Source organism: Oculina patagonica, chromosome 1, assembly GCF_052425735.1.
Source record: "Oculina patagonica isolate OP01 chromosome 1, crgOcupat, whole genome shotgun sequence".
Taxonomy (NCBI): Eukaryota; Metazoa; Cnidaria; class Anthozoa; order Scleractinia; family Oculinidae; genus Oculina; species Oculina patagonica.
Genome location: NC_135758.1, coordinates 40817593 through 40830620, shown reverse-complemented (window position 1 = coordinate 40830620; position 13028 = coordinate 40817593). Strand labels below are relative to the sequence as shown.

General features: G+C 38.7%; 1 protein-coding gene and 1 pseudogene across 2 annotated transcripts in view; one reads left to right on the top strand and one right to left on the bottom strand.

The window, feature by feature from the left end:
- Positions 1-13028, bottom strand: part of LOC144631045 (uncharacterized) — a 195927-nt gene that overhangs the window by 140535 nt on the left and 42364 nt on the right. The window lies entirely within an intron of this gene.
- LOC144647056 (uncharacterized) lies at positions 117-13023 on the top strand (annotated as a pseudogene). The gene is made up of 16 exons (XR_013569515.1): positions 117-301; positions 2179-2236; positions 2903-2998; positions 3957-4013; positions 4885-5066; positions 5588-5736; positions 6253-6415; positions 6784-6832; positions 7317-7359; positions 7955-8072; positions 8557-8605; positions 9314-10555; positions 11040-11132; positions 11827-12342; positions 12467-12521; positions 12947-13023. The product of XR_013569515.1 is annotated as an uncharacterized LOC144647056 (transcript).

The window sequence follows — 13028 nt, the reverse complement described above, 5'->3', positions numbered from 1 at the left end:
ATTGTGGGTAGCTCGACTCGGAAATGTTCGGTTTTTCCGAGCGTTGATCGATGACAACGAAGATGATTCGATGCGAAATTAAAAATACGCGGCAGCAAAGCTGGAGCGATGGGTTATCAACAATGGTGGATGAAAGAAGGAGACATTTGTCGTGGGCGATAGAGGCCTTCAGCTGCCGTGTAAATGGAAGATGACTTCGGTTTGGAAGCGTCTTCAACGTGTAGGGAAAAAAAGCGTCGAAGTTCCAGTTTACTGCCTCGTATCAGTCGCTAACTGTTGAATGTGTGAGGGGAGGAAAATGGTAAGGAGCAAAGTGAAAGCTGAACGTACAGTAATGTTTTGGAGTAAAAATACGCCCTTTAAGCTATAAGACCGCATCTTGACACCTTCTCTTCTCTATAAATTAGAAATTTATTTATCGCCTCAACCAAAACGTAAAATGCTTTAATTTTTAAACGTCGACTAGGATTTCAAAAGGGTTTACAAATATGTACATTACAAGATAAGATAAAATCAAAGTTTAAATTCTTTGAGGCATGAAAAGGCTTTCCAATTGATTTTCGGTTTCGATCTCCGGTCTGTGCTAAATAGAATGTAATAATTTTTCTTCCTTCAAATTGATTTAAAGCTTTTGTTATAACACGTATGGCATTTCTCTCTCATCGTACATTATTAGCTCGCGTCTGATGGCATTCATAACTTTTTAGAATTATTTCAGTAAGCTTAAAATCAAAGTGATTGCAGAACTTGAGAAAATAAAATATCGATATCTTGATGGAAGAAAAGTTAACGAATGAAACTGAAAGTTTATTTTTGCCTACTTCGTTTTCAGCAACAGTATACTGTACATACTTTGTATTGTTTGAGTTAGAGTACGATTGTTTAGTAGCAAGCAATTAGCAAGTGTTGAATCAATATATACACATTCTGAATCATTTGTCAATTGATGTGTAATTATTGACACTCACATGTACGGACTTGTATCAAAAGATAAAATTTTAACATAGGTGTTCATGTAAATTTTTGATCCCAGAAAAAAATTCTTTGTTTTGTCTTGCATGATCAAGCAAACTACATACAAAATGTATCAGAATGGCTAATGTTTAGAGTTATGTTGTTTATCTGGGTTCATTCACTGACAAGGCCATTGTTTGTTGTATGCATGTGACAACACATTTTGATAGACACCATTTCCATCATTTAATCATGTGAGGATGAATTTTATTATTTTAGCTCAAGGTATGACCTCTGTTGGGATTGGAGGTCAAGATGAAGCAGATTATCCAGACTGGATCAAGAGATACAGTCAAAACCAATCAAGCATTCCAGCCACTAATTTGAAAGTGTCACACATTACATTTTCTTGCCATTCTGTTTACCATTCTTCTTTTCTACACTTCCATACAAATTGTAGCAAAAAAAAGCACAACATTTTGGTGCACTGAAGAGGCTAACAAGGCCAGTGAGAAAGAAAAACACAAAAATATGTTCAAGGGTTTTTTGCACAAATTAAGGATATTTTAAAATTGTCACATGCCTGAAAACAAGCCAAATTGAGTTGTGGTTTAAAAGTTATTGAACTATTCATATTTTCTAGAATAAAATGTTGAACAATGATTTTGATGCTCTATCAAAGTTTCGTTAATGAATTAATAACTTGACTGTTGGTAGAATTGATTTATTTTGACTGTAAGAATTTATACAGGAATGTGCATTAATTTTTTACTCAACTGAGATTGTGACTTAAAACAAGCGAATGTGTATAGAAAGGTGAATAGCTAGAACTAGGCTTGGAGAAATTCTGCTTGCAATTTGGCAAATTATGCCAAAATCATCTTTTTTGCTCAAAATTCTGCTCGGGAAACAATTCTGCTTGATTTCTGATTGGTAGAGCTGACTAATTAGACGTTCATTGTCTGTTATAAAATGGTAGTAAAGTTCAGGTATTCTCTCATTTCACTGTGTGTAACAAAAGGTTGAACTATTGTTAACTTCATACTTTACTTTGAAAATTTTTAGCTTCTAAGCCCCCCCCCCCCCTCCCCCTGCCTCTTACCTGCCACTTCTAACGGCCTTATGGGATGGGTATGGATATGTTCTGGAAGTGACAATTGGGTCAATAGTGGGCAAGGCATAATGACACTGAATTTTTTCTTTCATCTATATTCATGAATCCAGGCAGCCCAACAAACTTGTTGTGGTATGGACAAGAAGGAAGAGAAGAAAACTTACTAAGGTGAAAATCTATATTTAATATTTTTTATTTATTTACTTAATGAGATGAAAAAACAAATTAAACAAAATCAATAACTACCAAAATCTCAAAACAAACTTATTTTAAATGATTATAGCAAATACAGATAAGCAGAGAACATTGAATGGGGCCTAATAAGGAGGTGCTAGTACGGGGGATGCAATGGTGCTGTTAAATTCAGCCACCAAAAGAAACATGGCCTAAAAATGCTTGACAATTCAACATTAATTTTAGTAATAGATAACATTGCAGCTTTGTGAAATTCTGTTCTGTTATGAAGTCGTCTGAAATTTAAAATTCTTAACAGCATATGGCTACTAACTGACGAGGTCTTCTGACGATTCAACTAGTTTTTGTAGTCGTGTATATTAATTAAGTGTGTTGAAAGTAAATGCAAATGAGGTTTTCCCATATCATTATAACATTGCAGCTATTAGACAGTAATCAATATACCGGTACAATGGAGTTTTATTCTCCTCAAATGGTCCTTCTGGCCAAACAAAATTTGTCAAAGACCAAGCAACTGGTTACAGTTACAGCCTGTATGCATATCTTTTTATAAACCAACTGAACATATTGTAAGCCTGGGATGTTGTGTAGTGTACAAGTACGTACAAAATTAATTGGTTTTTATTGTTTGTTGACTAGCCAATGTCATGGCAGCCTGGAATCAGCAACCCGTTCCGTGGAATCATTGTTTGGCCCGAACCAGACCCTGTGGACATCAATGTTACCCTGTACAAGGTACATGTAGCTGTAACGTGTAGTTCTAAATAATGTTTTGATTCATGATCGATGAATCACAAGTGTTTATCTCTAATAAGGGACTTGTCTACATAATGGATGTATGATCAGACTGCACAGTGGTGCCTAACCTAATCATCCCGGGGGGGGGGGGGGGGGGTACTCCCATAAATTTCGGATATGGGTGTGCCACCAAGGTTCTTAAACCCTTACCCTATTTAAGGATAAAAAGAGGCGAAAATTGATACCCTTTTTAAGGCCCCAAACCGAAAAATGACACCCTATTCAAGGGAAGGAGAAGCGCTCCGTGATGACCCAAATAGCGGCTAACCGCGCACGGCCAAACACAAATCTTTATAAAATCGCTTTACTAATACTTGAACGGGTATTTCAGTTTTAAGATACCGGTACCTATTTTTCGTTTATCTGGGCGTTTATTAAAGCTGATAGAATATAGGTACCCTATCTAAGGATCACACCAGGAACAAAATGCCAAAAGGACCAAAAATGATACCCTATTTAAGGACCGAGAACCTCAAAAAACCATACCCTAACGGGCGGCACATACCTATATAGCCCATATATGGGAGTACCCCCCCCCCCCCCGGGTGTTACATACATGTACATGTACATGTACCATATATTAGGCTATCAACTATTAGTTAAATAAAAACTCAATGTTGTGTTCTATAAGAAATCTGCAAATCTGATTGGTTCTCCTATTGCTTTCTATTCGCTGATCATTAAAACATGAACATGATTGTCTGTGACTTGTGTTGCTCTTTTAAGGGACAATTGTTCTTGGTTTTAGCTTAAAAGTACAACTTGTAGGTTTTGTACATGACTGTACTACTAAAACAATAGTATTAGACTACTTGCCCTTGTTATTGACAACATTGTAAAACAAATGATGATACTAATTATTATTAAATATTTATCCTTATTTTTGAATATTAAGGACTCCAAACCAGATAGTCAGTTTGAAGACAAAGAGTGGACCTTTGTTATTGAAGATGTAAGTTACCATTAATAATTATAAAATAATGAAATCTGTTTTAGCCCTGAGTTTATCCTCAGTGTACTAGGATTAAAGACAGGAAAAGTACAATTTTTGTATTGTGATGAAAACATGCAAGTCCTACTTCTGGGCTTGCAGATAGACTAATAGCTAAAAGCTACAGCCATGCTGATTTTTTTGCTGAACTGCTCTTCCCATACATTCAGTTTAACGACTGCTGTCTACTGAGTCCAAAGCTGTGCTGTCAGAATAATTGCAGTGTGCCCAAAGGCACAGCTCCACAGTCTATTAAGAAAGTTACTAAATAAATATACTCAAATATTGACTGGAAACAAACATTACAGAAACAACCATGGATTTGCTATGTGAAGTACATGATTACATAGTAATTACATAGTACATAGAGCGGTTTTCACTTGAGTGTCGAAAGTAACTTGCGTTTGCTTTGGTTTTTCATTATGAAGTTCAGTGATTCGTTTAAAAATCTCGCCCCACATTCTCGACCAATCAGAACTAAAACCAAAACCAATCATGACTCGCCTGCGCATGTTTTCCCGCGCTTCGCGTCGGCTACATGTAATTGCCTTGAGTTTTGATTGGTTCACTGAATTGTCTGCGTGTTTTGTGATTGGCCAGAGTACTTTGGTTTACGTTTTACGACACTCTTTTGAAAACTGCAGCTCTAATTTGCATAATAATATTTGCAAAGTACGGTACAAATAATGTTATTAGTAAGAATTAATTTTATGAACACTTAGTTTTCAAGTGCGTACTTCCTGAATGTCCTTTTGGTGACTGCATAAATAAGGTTTGACTGTGCTAGACTGAATCTAAGTGATTTATGCATCTTTATTGATTAAAATCATAGGAGTCTCCAAATGGTAGAAGAAAGCCTATAGCCACAGGCAATATCAACATGGTTGATTACGTCAGTGTGGAAAGTCGCACCTTTGATGTCACACTGACCATGAAAGTTGCCAGTAAGAAATTAGTGTCAGCTTCCCTTGAATTCAACTTGACCTGTGTGTTGATCAAAGAAGGAATGGCCACGTAAGTATCAACCATTTATCTTTTACACTAGTCCAGTTTCAATAGGTCATGAAGTGGTTTGCTTAAGACAGAAGCTGTAAGCATGTCCTTGTTAGTTGTAGCATGCACAATCCGGCAGTCTGATGTGTTCCTTTTGCATTCGCTTTTGGTGAGAGATAATCTTCTGGATGCAAAAAGGCCAACTGCGCAAAGAAAAAATTGAAATTTAAGTCTCCTGAATTGCAGAAACCTAATAGGCTCCTTTAGCCTTGTTGTTGTTAGTGGAAAATTAGGTAAATAAATGTATTCTTGAGCTCTGATTGGTGGATATCAGCTGCTATTATATGCCCAGCAAAAATCACCTTCCAGTTATTGCACTCACACTTTTTGAATATGAGATGATAGCAAACTGGTGAGATACGCCTGGTCGGCTCTTCCTCTAACATCACATATCCAACGCATGCTTGTCTCATTGTTACTGATATATGATGGGATTGAATTTGAATAAAATTTGGATTTTGTTTTTGTTATTCTGTCCCCAGTGATGATGATATGATCAGTATAGGCAGCATGATGAGCTTGGGTGAAGGTTATTACTTGGATGATAATGATGATGATGTGGAAGTTGCACCATCACCAAGGCCAACTCGACATAAACGGAACTTGTCACAGGGCAATGTTAAAGTTCCAGGTACATAATTATTAACAGGCCTTCTGATAGGGTGCGATAAAAAGCAGAAATTATGCAGCATCTTTGGGAAAGAGGGAAACATGGCTTGAAAATACAGTACAGAGTATGTTGTAGGATCCAAATTATAAATCTGTAAACTTAGAAAACTAAATATTGCTGATTCCAAGCACAACTGCAGACCTCAAATTCAAACAGAAAAATATTTTGCAAGGCCGATCTTTTTTACAGGGTTTCTATGGAAGATTTTTTGGTTTGAATCCCCCCACCCCTCTGGAAATTCCAGTTAGGCTCCATACTTTCCTTTAATAAATTTCGATTTCAAGACCCCCACCCCCTTGGAATTAGGGTGGGTATGAATTAGGGTGGGTATGAATATTTTCTGAAACTGCACATTATCAGTCAACTGATTGAAAATTGTTTTTTTTTCTTCCAACCCACTGATTAATCGATCAATCAATGAAATAATGAATGGTTGTAGCTACAGTAGCTGACAGAGCATTTTGAATTCAATCAAAGCAGTGACCAAGGTGCAGGAAGCAGAAGATGGCCGCAGAAGTTTGACACCAAATGCATCTCCTATTCTTGCCGCGAAACGTAGCAGAATAAGGTCCAAGTCTGCACTGGGAGAAAATACCAAGACACTGATTAGTGACGTTCAGAAAGAAGAAGGCATGAAAAGGTGAGATGGCAATATTATTAACATTAACGTCATGCCCTAAAACTAGAAATCGTGTAGCTTGAAGGAAGAGAAAATGTCCAAGACAAATGTCTAGATACACATTTTTGAAGCCAAAATCAGTTGTGGATCGAGGTTATTAATGGTTATTCAGTTGGGATGAATACTGAACCTGCAAATTAAAGTAAAATTTGGTCCTGAAAACTGAGGGATTAATCATTGGATAGGTTTTGGCTGCATCATGTGACATGAAATCAGTGCCAATTAATCATGCACAAGAAAAATTATTAGACAGGTCATAAAGATTTGGATGTTTGCACCCGTAAAAAATTGTGTAAAGCTGGATTTACTGTTTCATTTGTTATTTCAAGGTTAAGCACTGGTTCAGATGTTTCTGCAGAAATCTCAGACAATGGCCAGGTACCTTTTTGTTAATTATTAAAAATAATGTCAAGTTATGCATTGTAATGTTTACAGTTGTACATGTGGTTAAAATTTATCTTTGGTTTAAAACTTTCCAAACGAGTTTAATTTTTACTTTTCACTGTCTCGTGTTCATTAAGATAATCTGAAACAAAAAGAAATAAAAATCAAACTGGTTTGAACAACTGGTTTCAAACAATGATAAATTTAAACCACAACATATATACAGTGTACATTGTACATGAACACTGTATATCATGATTGAGAATTATATCTGATGGTAAATTATAAAAAATGCCCTTTCAGCTTACAAAATCATTCTGCTAAGCCACATTCAGGTTTCTGAAGCTCTCAGTAAAACATTCCTGGCACTAGAGCGGCTGGCCTGTGTAGAGCAGAGCTAATTTAGCAAATGAAAATTGTAGAAAGTGGAACTCAAAGTAAAAGTATGAAAAAGGTTAATCTCAGTCTGTTATTTCAGGAAAGCTCCAAGGACAAGAATAAAATGGAATCTGAACTGACCAGTAAGTGGATTTATTATGTACAATATGTACACAACAGAAAAGATGTACTGTACTCTTGCAGTGTGTTTGTACATGTAAACTTGATGTAAAATCCAGTGCTTCAACGGGATTTGAACTCATGGCCCGGCTCTGTGTTACTGGCGAGATGTTCTACTAGCTAAGCTATGGAGACAATTGGGATACCGTATTATCTTCCCGTTTTGTTTTTGCCCAATCCTCAACTGGAGAGCCTGTTCACAGGCTACCCTATTGCCTGTTAAATAGCCTACTATGCCCGATGCTCGTTGGGCTCATCACACAATCTTTATGTCTAAATAGGAAGCTAAAGGGAATATGGTCATATTGTCTTGTATTGAGAAGCCACCAAGTTCTTAGAACTACTGATGGTAACATTAAAAGAAGTTTCGGCCAATAATATTTGAGGTTGGGATAGAAAAGGCTTAAAAATGGCAGTTGCTGCTGTTAATCCTGAAGCTTACAACAGTTATTTCCTTTTTTACAAGCAAACAAACAATTGAACAGACAGTGGAGTAAAAGATCTTTAACAGCTGGCAATCACAATTGATTATTTCTATCCTTTATTTTTATCTTGTAGAATGGGCAAGGTCCTGCACAAAAGGCTACCGTGGAGTAAAAGTTAAGAACATGACCACAAGCTGGAGAGATGGACTGGCATTCTGTGCAGTTCTGCACCATTTTCATCCTGACAAAGTGTAAGTCGACATCAACAAAAATCGTGATTTGTCTAAAAGTACATGTTAGTGTAGGCGTGCATGGACTGACATGTAAAAATTTGCTGAGTGTGTCAAGACAACTTAATAGTACATGCATCTGAGAAACTTCCCACTGCCTTTACATTGAAGCCCATAAGGGATTGGAGGCTTGTTCTAAAACCTGAAACGAAAAGGAACGGAACCCAGCACTGAAACGAAACAAAACGAAAGGAAACGGCACTTTGGTTAGCCTAAATAGCAGTCTGGTTAGTCTTAATAACCCCCAGGTTGGCCTGTTAAAAGTAGTAATGGATTTCACTTGTTTGGTCGTTAATTTGGCTTCGTTTCATGGTTTCGGGTTTTAATAAATGCTGGGATTGAAACCTGTTATGCGCGTTCACAGCTTTTAATAATCCATTAATGATATTTTTTATATAGTACTAACTTGCATGGCATTATTTGTGATGTTTTTTTTTTTTTGCAGTGACTTTACATCCCTTGACCCACACAACATTAAAGACAACAATAAGCTGGTAAGTAAAGTATTGTTTGCATTTTATTTTCCCTACTAGTTGTTAAAGTGTCATAAAATGCTGTCTCGTTGTTTCCCCATTATGTGTCTGTCTTTCCCAGTTTTGATCCTTTTGTGATTCTTCCAGCGCACACTTACAACTGTAGGTCTTTTGTTGAAAAAATAACATTTATCATTTAGGCGCGGCTGTTCACTTTGTTGTAACTCGAGTGTGTGACCATTTAAATGAGAGCTATTGTCAGTAATGAGCAGTACGCTCCTGTGGTACTGTTTGTTATGCTGTACAACGTGGTTCTGCCTTTAAGGTCATTAGATGAAACCCTAGTGTTTGACCATTCAAATGAAAGCTACTGAGCAGTACTTTCAGGTGATACTGTTTATTTTGCTGTTCAAGTTGGTTCTAACTTTTAAGTCTGTGGATCAAGCCTAGCCTATGACTATTCAAATTAAACTTCTTGAGAAGTACTTTGATGTGGTACTATTTATTATGCTATACATGGTAGTTCTAACGTTTGTCAGTGGACGAAACCCTAGTGCATGGCCATTTACATGAAACCTATTGAGCAGTGCTTTTATGCCATGCTGCTTGTTTTTCAGTACTTCACAAATGCAAATTAGTAATTTCTCTTAAATGTCAATATTTGCCACTCTTGAAAGTGAAGGCGTTAAATTATTTGTATATTATTAACATTCCTCTGTTATTTACCAGGCTTTTACCGCTTTTGAGAAGCTGGGCATCCCTCGTCTGTTGGACCCCACCCAGATGATGTTTTCACCCGTGCCGGACAAGCTGTCAGTCATGACCTATGTGTTCCAGATCAAGACTCACTTCAGCCGATCACAAGCACTACCTCCGAGTCCTCTGAGCCTGGTGTCGTCATCTGCCCCACGAAGGCTACCTCCTACCCCACAGGTAACGGTCACTGCTACTAAGGAGAAACCGGAAGATCAAGATGATGCCCACGTAGCAGACATTGATGACAGTGTCAGTAAGAAGCAGACCACTGCGAAAGGAAGTGAGGAAGGGTACAACCCATTTCTTGATGATGAAGAGGAGAATGAAGTGGATTCCACCACGCCTGAGATAATAGCAGACCCTTCTGCAAGTAGCTCAGGCGACTCAAAGGAGAGGAAAAGTAGTCGTGAACAAGAAGCTGTGACGAAGTCTTCAAGCGCAAGTGAAGAAGATAAAGGACCAGAGCAGGAAAGTAGCGGCAAGAGAAATGATGTACTTGTAAAAAGTAAGATGAAACCACCACCTAAACCTCCAAGACTACACGAGAATACTAACAGTAGTCCTAGCGTCGATACGAGTTCAAAAACTAGCGATAAATTAACTAAGAAAGATGAATCGAAAGGGTATAATCCTTTTGATGAGGATGAAAGTGAAGAAGTTGTAGTAAGCAAGAAAGCTGATCCTTCCTCGAAATCCACGAAGTCTAGCAAAGGATACAATCCTTTTGATGATGAAGATGACGATTCTCAAGAAAAAAATTTAAATGACAATGAAACTAAATCAGGATATAATCCATTTGATGACGATGATGATACAGAAGACGTGACACAGACTGAAACGGTTGTAGATCAAAACGCTGCGAAAAAATCTTCTGGTGTGATCAATAGAAGAGTGTCTTACCCGCACGATTTTAATCCCTTCGACGAGGACGATGATTTGCAATCGGCTGAAGCTGATGAGAGCTCGCAAAGAACTGAATCTAAAGAAGGCGAAGTTGATAAAGAGGCCCCGTCGGCCTCAACGACGAAGAGTTATAATCCGTTTGATGATGAGAACGATGTTGAAGGTGTGAGTGATGATGTTGGTGTGATGGACACTAGTCGAGCGGATAGTTCAACAAGGAAATCGAGCGCGGAAAGTAAAGGGAAAGTGAACAAAGCAGCCGAGTCTGGGGCAGCTTCTCCTTCTGGCGTAGCTGGCTTGGCAAAACCAACGGTAAGTTTGCAGCTTATTGTATCTGTCTTAGCGCGCCTCTAATTTTGTAGCCACACGGAACAATCCAGGGAAGTTTAAGCTTAGGTACTCGTTCATAAGTGAGTGCCGAAAGAAATTCGCGTTTGCTTTGGTTATGCATTACTGTCAGTGCTAAGAGCTGGGTGTAAAAACTCATGCCACTTTCTCGACCAATCAGAAGTAAAACCAAAATCATTCGTGACGGTGACTCGCTCGCACACGTTTTCCCACGCTTCACGCCGATGTTTCGAGTTTTAATTAGTTCACTCAATTGTCCGCGTAGGTAGGTATAAAACTATATTAAGACACGCTTGCCGCGTCGACTAAATAAGTACAAGAAAGCTGATTTTCACAAGGGGCGTGTGGCTACAATAAGAATAAAACTTTCTGCTTTGTGATTAGCCAGAGTGATAACTTTGGTTTTAGTTTAACTCCATCGAATATAGCTCTAATATCTTTATTACAGGAGACACACAAGAAGAGGCGAGCCCCACCCCCACCGGCAGTACGGTCATCGGATGATCCCTGGACTGCAAGACTTCCTGAAGATGCTACACCTGTGAGTAGTCAACTGTAATCTCTTAAACTCTTCATAACACAGATTTACAATGCCGTACGGTGTCCATCTGATTATATTCTCGTTTACTAGTCTAACTAGGCAAGTTATCCATGTGATATAGATATATCTAGGGGATTTGGTGTATCGGCAGTATTGCCTACTACCGGCACTCCAACACATTAAAAAAATATATTAAATAAGTTATCCATGTGGCCGACAGTCGTGTGTTTTTTTTAACCATCTTTATTATCATTTTAACATCATCATCAAAACACACTAAAACGAGAAAAAAATAAATGCATTTGATGCATTAAATGTTAAGCAGTCGTGTGACTTCTCAGTGTAGAAAGAAACGATTTGGAGTTTGCAGTACAGCTTTGCAAAGCCGTAAAGTTAGACCTGGATAGAACCAGTCGTTTGTCCGTTACTGTAGTATGAACTGTGTCAAGTGCATGACGAACATGTATCGAATGCATGTACAACAAGGGGATTGGTTATACTAGAGTTGCACTTAACTTTCTTTAAATTAGATGCTAATACAGAGCAGATTACCCCAGCATATAACCTCAAGGTACTAAGGGGTTGACCGATTTCGGGACTTTTAAGGATCGCCCGCCTTCACTATAACACCAAATTCACCTTCAAAACGGGGCTGGTGTAATCAGTAAAAAATTGACCCGATCTATTGTTACAGAGACGTCGGCGATCAACAAAGGCAACGACACCAAAGACTGGCGAGCAAACAAGCCCTCAAACCTCACCCGCTAAAAGGGGTCCAAAGAGAGCCGCCCCTGCTCCACCGAGACGGCCACCCCTTATCCCAAGTTTCGACGAGTGGAGAAGCGGTGCATCAACAGACAAAGACGCCACGCTTGATAACGACAGACCAGCCGCTAGCTCCATTGCAGAAAGCTCGCCAAGTAGAAAAATATCTCCCGATACAGGCGACGCAAGTAAAAAATCTGACAATGACAGTGGCAGTCAATCTCCGGTGACGGCAAACAAAGTTTCCAGTGGTGACGGAGGTAATCAGGCAGATATTAAGCTACTTGCACGTCAAGTGCTTATGGACGCGCGCAAAAAGGCTGGGGCCAGTGGTGCGTTACCTAGGGAACGAGTGGCAGAGATCACCAAAACCTCCAAAGGACCAACCGCTGATAAGGCGACCACAGGCTCAATCGAGGGCGAGGCTGGCGCAGAAGAGATAAAGGTAACGAGATAGCTTACGAGAAGACTTTTCGGCTGGCAGTGAGATGGTTTCTAGTTAATTTTATTGCGTTGTGTTCTCTATTTCAAATGGATTAAAACTAATGTCTTTTATGACCTTCCGTTAGGTTGACGATCCGGAGGTTTTGAGAAAGAAAGAAAAGCTGAGGCTTAGAAAGGGTAGTTTGTGTTACGTCGACTGAAAAACAACAAAATGTGAACGCAATGTTTATTTTCCTTCGTATCAGTAGTTATGCATGAAAGTAAAAGAAGTGCAGTGATTGGTTATGCAGCAATACAATGCATGCAATAGACTATTAGTTACTCGTGAAACGCTCGTAGATGCTTGAGCGATGAGAATAGACAGTCTTAGCTTGTACGTACGGGGATGTTCCGCTTTAGCTTAGGCTGTGTATAGCCGCTCAATTTCCTAGCCAATTTTTCTTGAGGAGAGTGAGCAGCTGTACACAGGCTACATTAGCCCGACAAGCAGTCATTATTAATTTTTTGGAAGGTCAGATTGTGCGATGGCAAATAGGAGGACTTCATCAACAGAAGGGAGAAAGCGAGAACTGAACTGTTGTATTTTGTTTTCTGTCTACAGGAAGAACTCCAAAGAAGGAAAAAGGCCGCCGAGAAAGCGCACATTATGGTACAAAATGCAATAGCAAAAGAGAAGGCTCAAAGGGC